The sequence below is a fragment of the Panthera tigris genome, chromosome B4 (genome assembly GCF_018350195.1).
Source record: "Panthera tigris isolate Pti1 chromosome B4, P.tigris_Pti1_mat1.1, whole genome shotgun sequence".
Lineage (NCBI taxonomy): Eukaryota > Metazoa > Chordata > Mammalia > Carnivora > Felidae > Panthera > Panthera tigris.
The window spans coordinates 123,700,398-123,720,074 of NC_056666.1; the positions used below are offsets into that span (position 1 = coordinate 123,700,398).

Here is a 19,677-nt window from a genome sequence, read left to right on the forward strand (position 1 = left end):
GCTTTAGAATAACATTAGAGTACTTTTTGTTAAATATTATCTTTTAAATAAATCAATATGATTCTATCACTAACATGATTCCAAATGAGAAAACAAGAATTGATGGGGGGGGGGGGTGCGGTGGGGAGAGAAAGAGAGAAGGAGAGGGACAGAGGGAGAGAGAGAATCATAAGCATGGGGCTTGATCCCACAACCCTGGGATCATGACCTGAGCTGAAATCACGAGTCAGACGCCCAACCAACGGAGCCACCCCAGGCACCCCCCAAGAAAGAATTTCTAATAAAACCTTTTTCTTTTTCCAAAAGCAAGTATTATTAGAAACATCAAGGTCATTTCTACTACCATGTAACAGTTCTAATACACAGGATATTTAGACTCTATCAACAAAGATTTACTTAATCCCTACTGGGTACCAAGCACTAAGCTAAATGCCAGAGGTTCAACATGAGACAGATCTTTCCGTCAGTGCAAAGGCACTTAGGCAGACAATAAGTCTTTATGAAATGGGAGGTTCCAGTACAAAAAATAGAAGAAAGATTCTTTAGAAAAAATAGATTAGAACCAAATTTGGAATACCTGTAACACTGGGCCAAGGAATTTGCGGTTTGTATTTGAGTAGAGAAAGACCAGGCACTCAGAGGTATCTCTGGAAAATAATTAATCTAATCAGACCCTTTTCAGTGGCTTCTCATTTCCTCTAAAATAAATCCAAATTCTTGGGGTGCCTGGGTGGCGCAGTCGGTTAAGCGTCCGACTTCAGCCAGGTCACGATCTCGCGGTCCGTGAGTTCGAGCCCCGCGTCAGGCTCTGGGCTGATGGCTCGGAGCCTGGAGCCTGTTTCCGATTCTGTGTCTCCCTCTCTCTCTGACCCTCCCCCGTTCATGCTCTGTCTCTCTCTGTCCCAAAAATAAATAAAAAACGTTGAAAAAAAATTTAAAAATAAAATAAATCCAAATTCTTTAACAAGGTTAACTAAATCCTGTATAATCATTCCCATTCACCTTTGCCTGTGGTCACACAGGCTTTTTGTCTCTTTCCTCTATTGCAGACATTTTCAAACTTTACATATTACAATCTAGTAACTATGTGTGACACATTTTCTTTTTTAAAAGATGCAGATCACAGGGGCACCTGGGTGGCTCAGTCGGTTAAGTATCCAACTTCAGCTCAGGTCATGATCTCATGGTCCGTGAGTTCAAGCCCCACATCAGGCTCTGTGCTGACAGCTCAGAGCCTGGAGCCTGCTTTGGATTCTGTGTATGTCTCTCTCTCTCTCTGCCCCCCCCCCCACTCTCTCTCTCTCTCTCTCTCAAAAATAAAATAAAAACATAAAAAAAAAATTTTTTTAATAAATAAATAAATCAAAGATGCAGATCACAATCCACTAAATTGAATTTACAATCTACTGGTAGCTGCCCAGGAGCCTGCAGTTTGAAAAATACTGCTTTAGTATACCACCCTCTCTCTCCCTTCTTGGCCTTTCCGTATGTTCCTTTTTCCTGAAACTCTTGCTCATCCTCACTCTTCCTTTTCACCTGGCTACTTCCTATTCCACTTTGTGACCTTGGGGCTCAGCCATCACTTCCCCTGACACTCTCAGATTGGGTCCCCCTCTTCTGGTCCCAAAGTACTCTAAGCTTTCTAACATTTATTACGCTTTATTGTAATTGTTTCTGCACTAGCTGTCTCTCTAGGCTGTAAACTCCATGAGAGCAAGGACCCTTTCTTGTTCACTGCTGAATCCCAAGGGCCCAGCCCAGTGCCTATTAGACACTCAGTAAATAAATATTGGAGGAGTAAAACAAGTTAGGAAAAAGACTTAATAATCTATACATTTAACCATACAATGAAATGATCACCCACTTAAAAAAACTCTTCCAAGGAAAACATGACCTCAGCTCCAATTTTATAAATGATTAATTTCCTAGGCTAGTCTACGAAACGCAAGAGGATGGCTGCTTATTTTTCTAATGACAGCAGAACCTTCACTCCTCTGAGTAGGAGAAATGGGGATTGAAGGGGGGCCATGGAAGGGACACTTTTCTCTTACCCCAGCAGCAATTCCTTGGAGAAAGTGATTTACCTAAGGGCTAAGATAAGAATAAAGGTCAATATTCCAGACAGGCCCCTCCCCCAAGCTCTCACTGGCTGTCTGGAACTTGGACGCCTTCAAAGAAAGTTTCCTTTCCCATTCCAACTCCTAGAAGGTAAACTTCCTGATTCAGGACTTTCCCTCCCTGCAGGTGAGACCTGTACCTTAAGTGCTACAGTTGCCTCTAGGTAGGCAAATGAAGAAGGAATAGAGAAAGCAGGGATCTAAACTAAGTTTTCCAATCCAGCTCTACCAGAAATAACAAACTATTTTAACAGTATTTTCATCTTCATCTGGTTTCTTTACTCTGATCTCAAGAAACCGGAATCTGGAGACAGAAGGGGTGTAATTGGCACACTGAAAAGCTTACACATGCACAACAGTCATCGCAATCTGACTTCAGGGTCCTAGGAGGAGAGTAGCATGGAGAAGCAAGGTGGGGAAAAGGGGAAGAGGAATGGAATGAAGGAGAAAAAGGTTCTTCCACTTGTGCTATTTAGAATTTCTCTTGGGCAAAAATATCTCGATATATTGAATCTATCTTCATATCCTACAAACTTCCCTTCCAAATTCTCATTCTTGCTTTTCTTGACTCTTCTTCCAGACCTTTTATGCTGTCCAAAGATCTCCATTTTCAACACCCACACTTCTAGAAATACAGCAAGTTTTGCCAAACCCGCAAAATGTTCCATGATCTCATACTACTTACCTCTCTTATCCTTCTTCAAGTCAAAATTCCCATTTCCTCAGTGTAGCTGATCAAGGGGAAAGCAATCTGAATAAATCCATTCACATTAAGATAGAATAACTGATTGACAGTCCTAGCCTTTGAACCCTACTGGAGATATATATGCCTTATATATATTAAAACACATACAGTATTTTTAAGTTACAGAAATCTAACTACAATAATCTCAGAGAAAAGATGAGAGGTACCTAGAAGTCCACCATAAAGGAGGCAGGGTCTGCTCTGACCACCATTTCCCAGGGATCATGTCCCCAAATTGTTCCCACTTTTCATTGTCCTCGACTCTCAGTCCTTAATAAGTGACACTAAAAACTCCAGAGTGCAGAGAAGGCCACCTTGGAAAACATTTGTAGCCTCGGGACATTTACGTACCCTTTGGGTGAGTCAGTAACAAACTATTGGTTTGGATGGGTGATATTTTCAACATGTTTGATAATCATTCCATTAGCTAAAAGAAAAACATACACTCAGCTTATACAGTGAAATTATGCATTCTATGAAGGAAGTCAATGAGGCATAAAAGGGTTAAATGTTTCCATTGTTATATAAGTTAGCAGTTGAAAAGCAGGATTGGGCTTTTCTTCACACTTCTATTCAGCTGCTTATCCATTAATTCCACTTGGAAATCTTTAATTTTATTTTCTATAACATTTCTGAAATTTGGAAGTATATTTTTGAACAGTCACATTAGGATAATAGGAAAGTGAGCCTGAACTCCTGAGAGACAGGTGCCGTGTCTTTTCCAGTGGTTTTTGCTATAAAAGAGCTGAGGCTAACGCTGAATTTGTGTGTACTCAGAAATTAACGACGAAATAAGCATAGTTGCGTTCATTCAGCTCTAAGTGGCTCTTAACTTCAGCGCCATCAGAAAAATTTGCCCCCCCCCCCACAGATGAATACAACTGTAATAAGACTACATGGACTTAGTAAAATAAGACCTTCCACTTTGCTTGAGCAGGTAAGTATATGAAATTTTAATTGAATCACTGGTGTTTGCCATTTTTTATTAGTTTGTTTAGCTAGCCATCAATCCGAGTTATTTGTAATTACAGTGATAACTGGGACTTTTTTCAAACCAAGCAAAGAATATATGAAAACACCAACTGTGTGTGGTCTCTCTTGTGGCTTTTCTCAAGATACCAGAAAGGGAAACAGGCAGTAAGACACCCAAGAATTGACAGGTTGGGTATTCTGAAAAAAGCATAAATGGCACTTAGTTTCCCCCAAGTAGAAGCACCATGTCACTTGCTATCAGGTTGGTTGGTTTTTTTCAAGTTTACTAGCCCCCAAACCTAAAATTTCGTCCACAAATGAACGATACAACAGTAAAAAGACAAACACCCGACATGTAAGAAAAAAGACAAATAACCCAATTAAAATATAGGCAAAGGATACGAAGAGACATTTCTCCAAAGAAGCCGTACAAACAGCAAATAAGAACATGAAAAGATGCTCAACATGATTGGTCATCAGGTAAATGCAAATCAATACCACTTCCCACCCACTAGCATAGCTATAATAAAAACTACCCAATAGACAGTAACAAGTGTTGGCCAACAGGTGGAGAATTTGGAACCCTCATACACTGTTCCGCAGGAATGTAAAAGGTTGCAGCTACTATGGAAAAGTTTGGCTGTTCCTCAACAAGCTAATCATATATACACCCAAGAAAAATGACAGCATATGCCCACATAAAAACCTGCACACAAATACTCATAGCAGCATTATTCACAATCACCAAAAGTGGAAACATCCTTAATGTCCATCAAGTGATGAATAGATAGACAATATCTGAAACTATGCTACATCAATACAACGGAATAGTACCCAGCCATGAAAAAGAATACGGATACACGCTACAAAATGGATGAACCCTGAAAACATTTTTTATGCGAAGGAAGCCAGACACAAAAAGTCACCTACTGTATGATTCCATTCATATGAAATTTCCAGAACAGGCAAATCCTTAGGGAAAGGACGTAGATTAATGGTTGCTAGAGGGTGGGCTAAAGGAGAAATGAGAACGGCTGCTAATGGGTCAAAGGGTTTCATTTTGACGTGATGCTAATTTCAGGATAGTGGTGACAGTTGCAAAACTTTGTGACTATGTGAAGGCCGCACTTTTGAAAGGGCGAATTTTACGGTGTGTGCAGTATATCTCAATTAAAAAAAAAAAAACCCAAGTGCTCATTTACAGACAGACGACACGTAATATGCATGTAAATGGTAAATACATAATTACATACGAACATATAATCTCTCCATGTAGATGCACGTTTGGGGCGGGAGGGGGGGTTAACTGAGATGCGTGTATTTCACTTACATAAAGAAAAGAATCAAAGAGGGCGGGGACACAGAGCAACTGCGGAGCCCTGAAGCAGCGGAGCCGGGGTGTGCCCCGAGCCCGCCTGGCGGCGTCTCCAGCCCAGCTCACCTTCCACCCATCACTCGGCCACCACCCGCTGCCGGGCCCAGCGGGGCTCGGGGCCGCCCGCCCGTCCACCCGCGGCTGCCGGCAGCCGGCGCCCAGGGCCAGCCTGCGGTCCCGCCCGAGGTGGGGCAGGCGCGGGGGCCCGAGGGGGTGGGGAGACACGGCGGCTCGGGAGGGGCGCGCCGCCGCTCCCCGTCGCCCCGGCCGCTGGGTCCCGAGCCCGGTCCCGCCCCTCCTCCCTCCAGTACCTGGGATGCACCCGAACCCGGCGCCGCGGCCAAAGCCCAGACTTCCCCTCCATTATCACCTGCCCCGGAGCGCGGCCGCGGCGGCCGGTGTAAGGAGAGGGGACCCCGCCTCCTCAGACGCGACCGAGGCACCCGGGGCGGGGGACGGAAGGAGCATTCACCTGGTCCCCCGCGGCGGCGGCAGCGGCGGCGGCGGCGGCGGCTGGCGGCGGCCCCGGGCCGCGGCTCCTTCCTGCTCGCGCGCCTCCTCGCGCCCTCGCCGGCCCGGCGCTGACAGCCCGGGAGCCGGCGCCCGCGGCCCGCTCGCTCCCCGCCCCCGCGCGACCGCCTCGCGCACGCGCAGCCGCGCCGCCGCCCCAGGGGAAGCGAGCGCCTGGTGATGTGGCCGCGGGGGCGGCGACCTGGAGCGCGAACGCCGCCCCCTCCCGGACCCCTGGCCGCCCCCTGAAAGCCGCGGGCCCGGGGCGAGAGCGAGGAGAGCACGGGGTCGGGGGCATGGGGGTGGGGGGTGGGGGTGGGGGAATCTTCGGGGAGCCCTACCCGGGAGGGAAGGGCTGTGGCCTTTCGGGAGCCCCCTCCATCCCCGCAGACCCACGCCCATCCACATCGCCAGCTGCTCCTAGGTCCGAACCCCCGAATCTATGACTCATGATTTCTGTTCTCAGACCAGGGGCCTCCTGGTGGCTGGGTTCGTGTTTCCTTCTCGTAGACTGGAATGAAAACCAAAGCGTTTGCAACTCTCCGCTGGCCTTTCCGCGGAGCAGCGCAGCAGGGGCCGAGCCGGAGCCGAGGTCAGAGAGAGAAGGGGGTGGCCCCGTAAGGGGATTGGATTTAGGGCGGCTCCCAGCACCCTCCCCGTGGGAGAGAGGTGGAGAAGCAAAGGGCACGGGCACGGGGGAGGTGGCCGGGATCCCAAGCCTTTTCAAGTTCGCCACAACCTGGGTGAAAGCGACCAAAGTTTGCAGTGTAAACCGAGAACTCTTATCTAACAACTATTGAGCACCTTTTGTATAGGACTCAGGTATTGGCCTACGCTCGGGGGACATTCCAGTGAACAAAACATAGGCGTCGGTCCTCAGGCACTTATTCTGAAAGACTGTCATTTTAAAAATGACACAGCTGGTGGCACTCATTTTCTCAGAGCAAAGTTTCCAACTGTCAGTCACGCCCGTGATTTAGTAGCAGCTTTTCAGGTGCTAAGGGACAGCAGAGCATACGTTTATCCAGTTTTGTTTTGTTTTTTTCTGTTTTTCTCCTTTACAATCAAACTGAGTTTTGACCTTCACATTCAGGGTGAAGTATGCCTCCGTGTCAGGCTTGATCCTGTGCATTAATGCTTTTTATAAGGGTGTATGCAGGGTTCTTCACGCCCTGAACACCATTAGGGGTATGAAAGGATGATTGCAAAGCATATGGGAAAACACAATGCTTTGTCTGTATTTCCAAGTGGCTTTTGTTCTTACTGTTCTCAATTACATATCACTAGGAGATAAATAGCTGCTCTTAAAAGTTTGCCAGAAGTCAAATTCCAACCAGATAAGTGTTCCTCCCCTGGGTCAAGTAGTCCTTCAGGACTTCTGAGCAAAGTTGGTGTCAGAGAAGCCACCCTCTCCCAGTTTTGAAAATTTTACCACCATTTTCTTCTGATTGATTCTGAGCTGATGGTTTCAACTGCCCTAAATTTCACTCGTTGGCCGTGGTGGGCAATCTTCTACTTAGGCAGTGCTCCACATTCTGTATGCCACAATGTAGTGTGTATTTTTTTAATGTTTTATGTATTTGTTCCAGAGAGAAAGAGAGAGAGCGGAGGAGGGGCAGAGTGAGAGAATCCTAAGCAGGCTTCACGCTGTCAGCACAGAGCCTGACTGGGGGCATGAACTCACAAACCTGAGATCATGACCTGAGTCGAAATCAAGAGTGGGATGCTTAACCAACTAAGCCACCCAAGTATCCCTATAGAGTGTTTGTTTTGTTTTGTTTTAGATATTTTAAGCTTTAAGTTGGCATCCAAATTGGTTACTTTCTTAAGTTTATTATTTATTTTGAGAAAGAGAGAGTGGGGGAAGGGCAGAGAGAAACGGAGAGAGAAAGAGAGAGAGAGAGAGAGAGAGAGAGAGAGAGAGAGAATCACAAGCAGGCTCTGCACTGATAGCACAGAGCTCCACTCGGGGCCCCATCTTAGGAACCATGAGATCATGACCTGAGCCAAAATCAAGAGTCAGATGTTTAACCGACTGAGCCACCCAGGTGCCCCTGAAATCCAAATTTAAATTAAATTTCAACTCTGAAAATAGCGCAAGGTGGTTTGGGTCCAGAGACACCCCCTTTTAAAAAATTAGGTCCTAATGTGTGTTGGCAACAGTGATGGTAATGCCATCTTCTTCTGCCTGACAGCTGGCAACTTAAAATGTGAAGCAAGTGGCTTAGAATTGAGGATCGGTATTAATCACGGTTGTGATGATTGCTAGAGGAAGGCCTGGGACTTATGAGACTGTGTAACCAAGGGACCTGTCTGCTCTAGCGGTAAAAAAGATCGCTTTGAGGAAGTGACATTTAAGCTGAGCCTTCAAGAATAAGGAAGAGTTAAGTCGGGCAACAAAGGAAGGGGGTGGGGTGGGGAGTGCACTTGTTGCTATGGAAACTACAGGTTTGAAGGCTCTTGGGTAGGAACAGGCTTCACCTGTGGCTACAGGGAGGTGCCTGTGCTGAAGGAGAGGTGGGTAGAAGGTTTGGGGGCCACTCTGAAAACTTTAGACTTAGTCCTAAAGACAAAAGGAAGCCACTAAAGAGTTGGAGAGGATCCATCGGGACACGACCCGATTTGTATTTGTAAACGACCTTTCTGGCTGCAGTGTGGAGAATGAGTAAGAAGGGAGCTGCAGAGGGTGTGTGAAGACCAGCGTGCAGGCAATGGAGAGTAGAAGATGGGGGACCGAGAAAATTGATCAGAGTCGGAACCGTAAGCACCTGATCGTTAATTGCACGTGAAAGGTGAGAGAGGGGAAAGGACTCCTAGATGTCTGGTGTGAGCTTATTCCATTGCTGGAGAAGGGGGACTTGGAGGAGGAGGCCTCGAGCAGACAAGTTTGAGTTGCTTTAGATATGTTGGGTTCGACATCTCAGTGAGACATCCAAGTGATGATGCTGAGTACGTATTTGCAAAATAAATCTGGAACTCAAAGTAGAGATCCGGACTAAAGATGAAATCAAACCTAAAATTAAAAAAAAAAATTTTTTTTTTACATTTATTTATTATTGAGAGACAGAGAGAGACAAGAGCATGAGCATGGGAGGGGCAGAGAGAGGAGGAGACACAGAATTCAAATGAGGCTCCAGGCTCCAAGCTGTCAGCACAGAGCCCGACGCCCAGCTCAAACTCACAAACCCTGAGATTGTGACCTGAGCTGAAGTTAGAAGCTTAACCGACTGAGCCACCCAGGTGCCCCCAAACCTCAAGTTTTAGAGAGCAAGGAATATGATTTGTTTGTAAGAATTTTACCTCTAAACTTTAAAGAAAATGAGCAGAAGCATTAGTACCTAATACTCTGTGTAAGACACCCCACAGAGAATATTTTATGTAATCCTTACCACCCTAGTGGATGGTATTATAATCCTATTCTTCATATAAGGAAACTAAAGGTTAAATTCTTGCTCAAACCTACTTAAATTCCCAATTAAATAAGACCGATTGACTAAGAATCCCTGTGGGTAATTCTGATGATAACTGAGGTTTAGAAACTTAAAAGTGCAGACTACTTAAAAGTGGACATACAAACCGTATAAAACCCTCATTTTATTTATTTTTTTAAAATGTTTTTTTATTTATTTTTGAGAGAGAGAGAGAGAGAGCAAGCAAGGGGCAGAGCAAGAGGGAGACACAGAATCTGAAGCAGGCTCCAGGCTCTGAGCTGTCAGCACAGAGCCCAGCATGAGGCTTGAACTCATGAACTGTGAGGTCAGGACCTGAGCAGAAGTCCGATGCTTAACTGACTGAGCCACCCAGGCCCCTCTGAAACACTCATTTTTAAAAAGCATTAGAAGAAACCGTGATTCCAAGAACATGCAGCCCATGCAGCAAATGTTTGTGCATACACGTCCCCGTTTCTTTCACCTGAGCCCCCCATTAGCAATGCTCTTCTGGGGAAACTATGGAATATTCATTTGTTTTTTTATGCAGTAAGTAGTTATGGTGGACCTACTACTGTGTACCAAATAACAATAGTCATTCATTTATTTACAAATATTTATTGAGCAGTTATGGCATTTATGCCATGTTGTTTCATGCTCTGGGAGTGTAATAGTGAACAAAATAAACAGATACCTGCCTTACAGAGTTTACATTCAAGTGGGGAAAGACAATAAACAAACATATATATATATATATATATATATATATACACACATATATATATATGTATGTATATATATATATGTATGTGTATATATATATATATATATATATACACACACACACAGCTTTCTGTATACATGTATAAAGATACATAGATAGATACCCCACATAGTAATAACTACTAGGAATATAAATAAAATAGGTTAAAGAGTTGGAGAGTCTGGAGTGGAGGAGTATAGAGAGGAGGGAGATGGTTTTATATAAGGTGGTCCACGGAGTTCTTACTGGTTTGAGCAGAAAGGAGTGAGGGAGCTCTCTGGAGGAAGTACAATAAGCACAAAGGTCCTGAGACAGAAGTGTGTATGTTCTGTTCAAGAAACAGCAAGGAGTCCCGTGTGGCTGGAATGAGACTTAGCTGGAGGCCAGTCATGAGACTTGTGGGCCATCATCAGGTCTTGGGCTTTGACTCTGAGTGAGACAGGAGCCACCGAAAGGGTCTGGGCAGAGAAATAGCCCACTCTGACTTGTGGTTCAATGGGATGATTGTGGAGAGCTGAGTGAGGGGCAACGGTGGAAGCAGGAGGAGGACCCGTAAGGATGCTGTTTCAGTAATCCAGGTGAGAGGGATGATGGCTCAGACCAGGGTGGTCATAGAGGAAGTGGTGAGAAAGTGCTGCATCATTTGAGCAGTAGATCATTTGGGAGTAGAGCTGACAGGCAGGATTTACTAATGGATTGAATGAGGGGTAAGAGAGAAAGAGAAAGGTGGTTAAGGATGCGTCCAAAGCTTTTGGCTCAAGCAGTCGGAATACTGGAATTGCCATTTGCCAAAATGGCAGAGGATGGGAAGATCCAGGAGCTGGTATGAGATCATCTGTGAGGGTCTACTGTTCTAAGCGCCTGGTCTGTATGAACTCATTCAGTGCTCACCACAGTGCTCTAAGGTAGGGCCTGTTGTTGTGCCTGTTTTATAGATGAGGAGTCAAGGTATCGCTCTACAATGTACTTCAGATTCCACAGCTTAAATGGTGATAAAAATTGTCCCGAGGGTACCACTTCATTGTCTTTCAGGGAAGACAGATGACTAAATACACAGTGACAACAAAAGCTAGAGTTAATGGTAAGGCGAATCTGAGAAGGCTGTAGCTGTACAAAGCAGAAGCATCTTCCAAAGTTTGGGGATCAGGGAGACACGAGGGAGTGGGGAAGACTTGTAAGAGGAAGTGATATTAAACTGAAATGTAAAGGATCAATAGCCATGCTAACAGAAGTTTTAGGAGGGGGGATAGGAAAAGAAAGAGAAAGTATTCCAGGTAAAGGTTATTCCCAGGAACTTTTACCAAAAAAAAAAAAAAAAAAAAAAAAAAAGCAGGGGGGTGGGGAGGAGAAGGGGATTTTGAGGAATTAAAAGAATTTCGGTATGATGTTTATATCTCTTTTGGAAATATAGTCATTGGTTGGTCCCTACTGAGAGTTTCTGCATGAACATGGTAATGTTTCAAGGGTTCCCTATTCCTGGGGTCTTTATAATGTACCTCTGAAGGAGCAGAGGTTTGCTGTCCTTGAATACTCATCAGGTTCCTGTGGTTCCTCAACTGTGCCCACGAGTTCCTGCCTCTGGGCTTTGGACTTCCTGTTCTCATTAACAAGGACACTCCAGTTTCCTGTACCCCTTCCTGGGTCCACACCCACCAGGTGGACTATAGGGTCTCTCTCCTTCCATGACACCCAATGAAAAGCATGATCAGAGAACGTAGAAGATAAGTTATGGACAGATACTATTTACTTATCTGACCATGTCCCTACTTAGGTTGTCAGCAGAGTCTTTATAAGTCAGGCTAACACAATGTTGTCAATCCTGAGTGGATACTCAATTCTTTTCCTCCTGAAATGCATGGATACATACATTTTAATTTACCATCCTTTACTTTTAGTGGTGCTGCTACTGGCTTTTTGATTTTCTGTTCTGGTTCCACTCCCAGCAGAATTATTAATTTACTTAAAAACTTTAATTATAGACTGCATTGTTCTAGCATCTTTAAGCTGACTTTGTTGGATTTTTGCTGGCAGACAGGCTTTGTGCAACACTGGGATACTGATGGCTGAGCTATTTTTCAGGGACATCTGCTCATTGACTACTCTTCTGGGGATGATGATGTGGCTTGCTGATAATGTCTGGCTTAAGAACCAGGCAAAAGCCAAAATGTGTAACAATTCTCTTGAATGGATGCTCGTATATCCAAAGAAAGAGCATAGAAAACTGTTCATAGCCTAGTTTCTAAGGATCATGTCTGTGAGTCAGGAATCCCAATCCAGAGACAATGACTGTGTCGGGACGGAGCCCAAGGCATCTTCGAGAGTAACTAGAATGAAAATGTTGGCAGCTTTGATGACACGAACCTCTCTGAGTCCCTCCTCTGTGACATCTACACCTCTGGTTTTGAGAGGCCTTTGGCCATCCAGCAGCAAGACATTCTTCCTTGTATCAAGGGTTATTACGTGATCGCTCCAGCCCAATCTGGGACTGGGAAAACAGTCGCTTTTGCCATGTGGATCCTGCAACAGATTGAATTGGACCTAAAGGCTCCAAAGGACTTGGTCCTGACACCCACTAGAGAATTGACTCAGCAGATACAGAAGGTAGCCATGGCATTTGGAGATTATGTGGGTACCTCCTGCCACACTTGCATTGGTGGGACCCATGTGACCCATGTGCATGCTGAGGTACAAAAGCTACAGATGGAAGCTCCCCATATCATTGTGGGTACCCCTAATCATGGGTTTGATATGCTTAACTAGAGATCCCGTCTCCCAAATACATCAAGATGTGTGTACTGGACAAAGCTGATGAAATGTTAAGCTGTGGATTCAAGCGCCAGATCTATGACATACTTCAAAAGCTCGACAACAACACCCAGAGGGGTTTGCTGTCAGCTGCAGTGCCTTCCGATGTGCTTGAGGTGACCAAGAAATTCATGAGGGACCCCATTCAGATTCTGGTCAAGAAGGAAAAGTTGACCCTGGAGGGTATCCACGAGTTCTACATCAATGTGGAATGAGAAGCGTGGATGCTAGACATTCTGTGTGACTTTGTATGAGACCCTGACCGTCACACAGGCAGTCATAATCAACACCGGAAGGTTGGTTGGCCCGCTGAGAAGATGCATGCCCGACACTTCGCGGAGTCTGCCACGCATGGAGATGTGGACCAAAGGGAGTGAGATGTGATCATGACAGGGGTCCACTCTGGCTGTAGCAGAGTATTGATTACCACTGACCTGCTGGCCAGAGGCACTGATGTGCAGCAGGTCTCCTTAGTCATCAACCATGACCTTCCCACCAACAGGGAAAATTATATCTGCAGAATCAGCCCTGGTAGATGATTTGACCATAAGGATGTGGCTTTTAACATGGTGACAGAAGAAAACAAGAGGACTCTCTGAGACGTCGAGACCTTCTACAACACCTCCATTGAGGAGATGCCCCTCAGTGTTGCTGACCTCATCTGAGAGGGGTTGTCCTGCTACATCCCCCTAGCCGGGGTCCAGTCCTTGGGGGACTAAAGAGAAACAGGATGGGGGAGGGAAGGGAGCTAAGGGATGGATATCTGGTCTTTTCTTTTCTTTTCTTTTCTTTTCCTTCGAATGAATGTCACATTTTGAGGCCCCCCCCAAAAAAAACAAGAAACCTGTTCATAGTAGCTTTATCATAGTAGTCTAATAACTGGAAATAATCAAAAGTTCATCACTATGAGAATGGCAAAACTAACTTTGGTGTTTCATATAATACTACTGTGCAATAAAAAGAAACAAATCATGGACTCAGCAAAAGGGATGAATCTCACTGACTGAGAGAAAATGCCCTGACAGAAGAAACACACACTGTGCCTATTCATTCTCCATTGCTTTTATAACAAATTACCATCAACTTAGTGGTTAAACAAAACATTTGTTACCTTACGGTTCTGTACGTTAGAAGTCCAATACGCGTTGAACTAAGCTTAAGGTGTCAACATTCCTTCTGGGGGCCCTAGAAGAGAATGCTTTTTGAGCTTCTAGAAGCCAACCACACTCCTTGGCTTGTGGTCCCTTTCCTCTGTCTCCAAAGACAGCAAAGTAGCATCTTTGACCCCCCCCTTCCATCCTCATAGCTCTTTGACTCTCTTCTCTGCCTCCGCCTTCCACTTTTTTTTTTTATTTAAAAAAAAAATTTTTTTTAACGTTTTATTTATTTTTGAGACAGGGAGAGACAGAGCATGAACAGGGGAGGGTCAGAGAGAGAGGGAGACACAGAATCTGAAACAGGATCCAGGTTCTGAGCAGTCAGCACAGAGCCCGATGCGGGGCTCGAACTCACGGACAGTGAGATCGTGACCTGAGCCCAAGTCAGAAGCTTAACCGACTGAGCCACACAGGCGCCCCTCCCTCTTCCACTTTTAAGGACTCTTGTGAGCACCTTGTGCCCACTCAGATGATCCAGGATAATCTCCCTATTTTAAAGTCAGTAGATTAGTAACCTGAATTCCCTTTTGCCATGTAACCTAAGTATTCTGAATAACTCTGGGTATATTGAGGGTAACGGAAGTCAGATTTCCAGTGGCTCATGCGAAACTGACTTGGGGTGAGGCGGGGTAAACACTTTATCTGTAGCATTTGCCAATTGTTATATTATAAATGCTCGGATGGCTGCTTTCAACCTACAACCAGCTCACAGAATTGCAATTATTTAGTAAGCCGGTTCAAGCTGGTTCCAGCACACTGCTGCAAGTTTCTCATTCTTACTTTTTAAAAAAAGTTTATTTATTTTTGAGAGAGAGAGAGAGGAAGAGAGAGCATCTCAAGTGAGCTCCCCGCTGTCAGTGCAGAGCCGGACTCAGGAACTCCATCTCAGGAACTGTGAGATCATGACCTGAGCTGAATTCAAGAATTGGATGCTTAACTGACTGAGGCACCCAGGCACCCCAAGTTTCTCATTCTTGAAGTTTTAAATACAGACAGATAAGGAAACAAACATTAATATATGAGGATATGAATGTGTATGTGTGTGTTTCCTTGCCCTCTACAATGAGAGAGCCTAAAGGTTAGGGCACATCAATAGCAATGAGTACACCTGCCATCCAGATCTCGCTCTCTAAATACCACTCCCAACAACAACAACATAAATAAATGAATAAGTAAATAGATACCATTCTCAACATAGTGTTCCTTGGAGAAAAAGCTAATACCAGGGCTGGGTCAGGAAAAATACAAAATGAGCCCAAAATAGCTGTACCAGAAATTAAGGAAGTGCTCAAAGAATGAAGGCAACGTATAAAAAGGAGAGGTTTGCAGATTGAAAGGGCTCCCTCTGGGACAACTTTAATATCAAAATAAATTATAAAGTAATGAATTAAAAACCCATTAAACAGAATAAAAATCCATGAGTCAAAACTGACATAAATAAATAAATGAATAGGAGAAGAGAAAGCTCTTTCTCACAGTACAATACCAACTAAGACATAGAATATGAATGAAAGAGGGGCGCCTGAGTGGCTCAGTCGGTTAAGCGTCCGACTTTGGCTCAGATCATGATCTCATGGTTCCTGAGTTTGAGCCTAGCATCGGGCTCTGTGCTGACAGCTCAGAGCTCCAAGCCTGGAGGCTGCTTCACATTCTGTGTCTCCCTCTCTCTGCCTCTCCCCCGCTCATGCTCTGTCTCTCCCTCTCAAAAGTAAATAAACATTAGGGGCGCCTGGGTGGCGCAGTCGGTTAAGCGTCCGACTTCAGCCAGGTCACGATCTCGCGGTCCGTGAGTTCGAGCCCCGCGTCAGGCTCTGGGCTGATGGCTCGGAGCCTGGAGCCTGTTTCCGATTCTGTGTCTCCCTCTCTCTCTGACCCTCCCCCGTTCATGCTCTGCCTCTCTCTGTCCCCAAAATTAAAAAAAAAAAAAAAGTAAACATTAAAAAAATTTAAATAAAAAAAGAATGTGAATGAAAGAATTAGAAAATCATCAATAGATGTAAAAATTAAGGAGTGAAAGTTTAATGAGACAGTTATGTTTTCATATCTCCCCACAAATACTAGTTAACTGAAAAGACATAACTAATAATTTTATAAAGTTAACATTGCCAGTAACATTACCAGTTAACATTACCAGATCAAAGTTAACATTACCAGTAATAAGACAAATCTACAATTACGTGCCTCCAGATATGATTCACTGAGAAAAGAACTAATATCACTTCTGTGGTGTATTTGCAAAAAACATACGATCTGAATGTAATCATGAGGAAACAGAAGGTACTGTCGCAGATTGGGTTGAGAAGACTGAATACAGTCCATGATCCTGTGTTAGGTCCTGGGCTGGAAGGAAAAATTGTAAAGGACATTATGGAGACGATTAAAGTTTGAATACAAACAGTGGATTACATAATAGTCCTATATTCATGTCAAATTTTCTGATTTTGTTCATTACACTCTGGTTCCGTAAAAAAATATATATATATTGTTGTACTTAGGATTCATACACTGAAGTATGTAGGGATAAACAAAGTCTACAATTTGCTTTCTTTCGGATTATTTAGAAAAAGATTGTGTGGGTATGTGGTGTGGGGAGAGAGGAAAAAAAATACAATGAAGCAAAATGCAAAGGGAGCAAAATGTATCCATTTTTGAATCTGGGTTATCCTACTGGTGCAATTTGTCCATAAATCCAAAAGTATATCAAAAGAAAAAGTGACAGGGGAGCCTGGCTGGCTCAGTCAGTAGAGCATGCGACTCTTGATCTTGGGGTTGTGAGTTCGAGCCACACGTTGGGTGTAGAGATTTCCTAAAAATAAAAAATTGTTTTTTAAAAAAGTGACAGGGGCGCCTGGGTGGCTTGGTCGGTTAAGTGTCCAACTTCAGCTTAGGTCACGATCTCGAGGCTCGTTGGTTTGAGCCCTGTGTTGGGCTCTGTGCTGACAGCTCGGAGCCTGCTTCGGATTCTGTGTATCCCTTTCTCTCTGCCCCTCTCCTCTGCTCACACTCTCTCTCTCTCAAAAATAAATAAACATTAAAAAAAAAAAAAAAGAATACCCATTCAGCATTATTAGTCATTAGGGAAATGCAAATTAAAGCCATTAAGTGGGTGTGAAGTACCCACTTAGGTGACCAACTATCACTGATTACCAGGGATTGAGGGGTTTTGTGAGACATGGGACTTGCAGTGCTAACACCTGAAAAGTCCCAGAAATCCTGGGGTGAGTTGTGTCTCCCTCTCTCTCTGCCCCTCCCCTGCTCACGCTCTCTCTCTCTCTCTCTCTCTCTGTCTCTCTCTCTCAAAAATAAACATTAAACAAAATTTTTAATAAATAAATAGTGACAAAAAATGGAGCTGGGCGAGTAGGGGCATAGGAAGCTGCTTTAGCAGCCTCCCGCCCGTGCAGAGGGAAAAGCCATACAAAAATATGCTGGTTCTGCTTCACTTCTCTGTAGCCACCTCTCTTCTGATCCCTTCTGTATTCCCTGCTAAATAAATCAGGAACTTATAGCCAGTGTGTAGGTGGTCCATTTGGCAGCTTCAAAGTATTATGAACTTGAAAGCATTCATTTAAAAATAATAGAGACTTCTCTGTTCTGAATAGCAGTGTGGGGCCCTGTAACAGTGTTTGTAATCAGAATGTGTAAATGTGCAAAATGTTCTTAACATGATATAGGTAAAAGGGGTAGTGTAGGATGAGAAAAGGGGAACAGTACAAACTATGCACAATTTAACCACGTAAAAACAAAAGGTTTTCCTTCAAGTCCTCTCCCATGATTTCACTCTTGTTTGTATGTGTTCCCTCTTCTGATTATATCTATCAGGTTGCATGCCTATCGTTGTGTGAAGTAGTATTATTAGAATGCTTCATTATTGACCTCATTATGTATAGATCTTTTAAATGCTTTTTTAAAATGTTTCTTTATTTTTGAGAGAGTGAAAGCTGGGGAGGGGGAGGAGGAGAGAGAGAGAGAGAGAGAGAGAGAGAGGGAGGGAGGGAGGGAGACAGAGGATCTGAAGCAGGCTCCGCACTGACAGCAGAGAGCCCGACAGGAAGCTCGAACCCACGAACCATGAAATCATGACCCGAGCCGAAGTCGGATGCTTAACTGAGAGCCACCCAGGAGCCCCTTAAGTACTTTTGAGGAGATGCCAGCAACCTAGTCCTAGACGCTCTGTTTTGCTGTAGCAAGATCCAGCTCTTCTTAGAACAAGATCCATGTTTCCAAGATCCTAGAAACATGCATGACCCAGGAGAAGAATTAAAAGAATCAAAGACTTAAAAGCATTTAGTTATGGGAATAATTAAAATTGACTAAAATGAAAAAATACCTTTCATCAAAAACCAACGAGTTCTATAAGATTAAATGGCTCCCTGCTCCACCTGTATGCACATTTTCACCCTTTATTAAAATAATATGATATTACTTCTGATTCGTTGATATTTAGCAGAATTTAGCACAGGTCTTATTTATGCCATGCTGTGGATGGAGCTTTGAAGGAGAAACGATGCCTTGCACTATATACAAAACTTCAACCCTTAAAAAAATAATTTAAAAATTCCAGGGGTGGCTCAGTTGGTTGAGCATCCAACTCTTGATTTTGGCTCAGGTCATGAACCCAGGGTCCTGGGATAGAGCCCTGCATCGAGCTCCGTGTCAAGAGTGGAACCTGCTTAAGATTTTCTCTCCCGCTGCCCCTCTTTCCCACTTGCATACTCTCTCTCTCTAAAACAAAATAAAAATAAAATTTTCAGCAGATGAGGCAGATAATCAAGTTAATTCCAGTTTAAGGTGGCCACTCTTCAGAATACTAGTCTACTAGAAATAAATTTCTGCTCCCCTCTTACCCCCAACCCCCAAGGAAAAATTTTACCCTGCTGGAAAATAAAGCATTTCTTTTACACATTTAATTGTATCCATAGGATTAAAATAGATTAAGAAACTGAAATAAATTATGTGCAGTATAATTACACCATAATTTTCAGCATTAAGTGTTTATGTCTCTAGAGATAAAATAGTTTTGATTCACTAAATTGGGTAATTAAGTTGACCAGATAATTGTTCTGAAGGGCCTGGGAGCCAGGTAATAGCAATTTGAAAAGTTACCAGAATAAATGATCAGTTTGATTAGTCTGCTAAAGATAAAATGTAAGCCTGAAAGGATAAAAATTACCTTTTAGAAAAACCTCAAGGGGCGCCTGGGTGGCTCGGTCGGTTGAGCTTCCAACTTTTGATTTCTGCTCAGGTCATGATCTCACAGTTCATGAGTTCGAGCCCCAAGTCAGGCTCTGGTACTGAGAGCACAGAGCCTACTTAGAATTCTCTGTCTCCCCCTCTCTCTGCTCCCTTCCCTGCTCTCTCTCTCTCTCCCTCTCTCAAAATAAATAAACATTAAAAAAAGAAAAAGAAAGAAAAACCTCAAGATAACATACCCCAACTATTATTGACTGCAGTAGACATTGTGGGTGAACCCCTAATTTCCTTGGCCTCCTTTCCCTACCACAGAAGCTCTGCCATCTGGATGATATTCATACACCCACCCCAGCTAGAGGAGTGGCCCTGCTTGGCCTAAGCCAATCAGGATAGTCCCATTCCCCTTGTTTCAGCCAGTCCGAAAGTGGGCCCACGACCCAAGTTGGTTAGTTTCATTTACATTTTAACTTTCGGATGACAATCTTATTCCCAAATTTCTCAGGAAAGTTACATGGTAACACCCAATCAGCAATATGGTGCTTCTTGGAATCTATCATCATCAGAGCTTGCTCAGTATAACAACTGCAACATATATGGAGGTCAACCACAGTT

General features: G+C 44.0%; 1 pseudogene; it reads left to right on the forward strand.

The window, feature by feature from the left end:
- The first annotated feature begins 11,985 nt into the window (after positions 1–11,985).
- On the forward strand, positions 11,986–13,315 carry LOC102955588 (annotated as a pseudogene).
- The last annotated feature ends 6,362 nt before the right edge of the window (positions 13,316–19,677 follow it).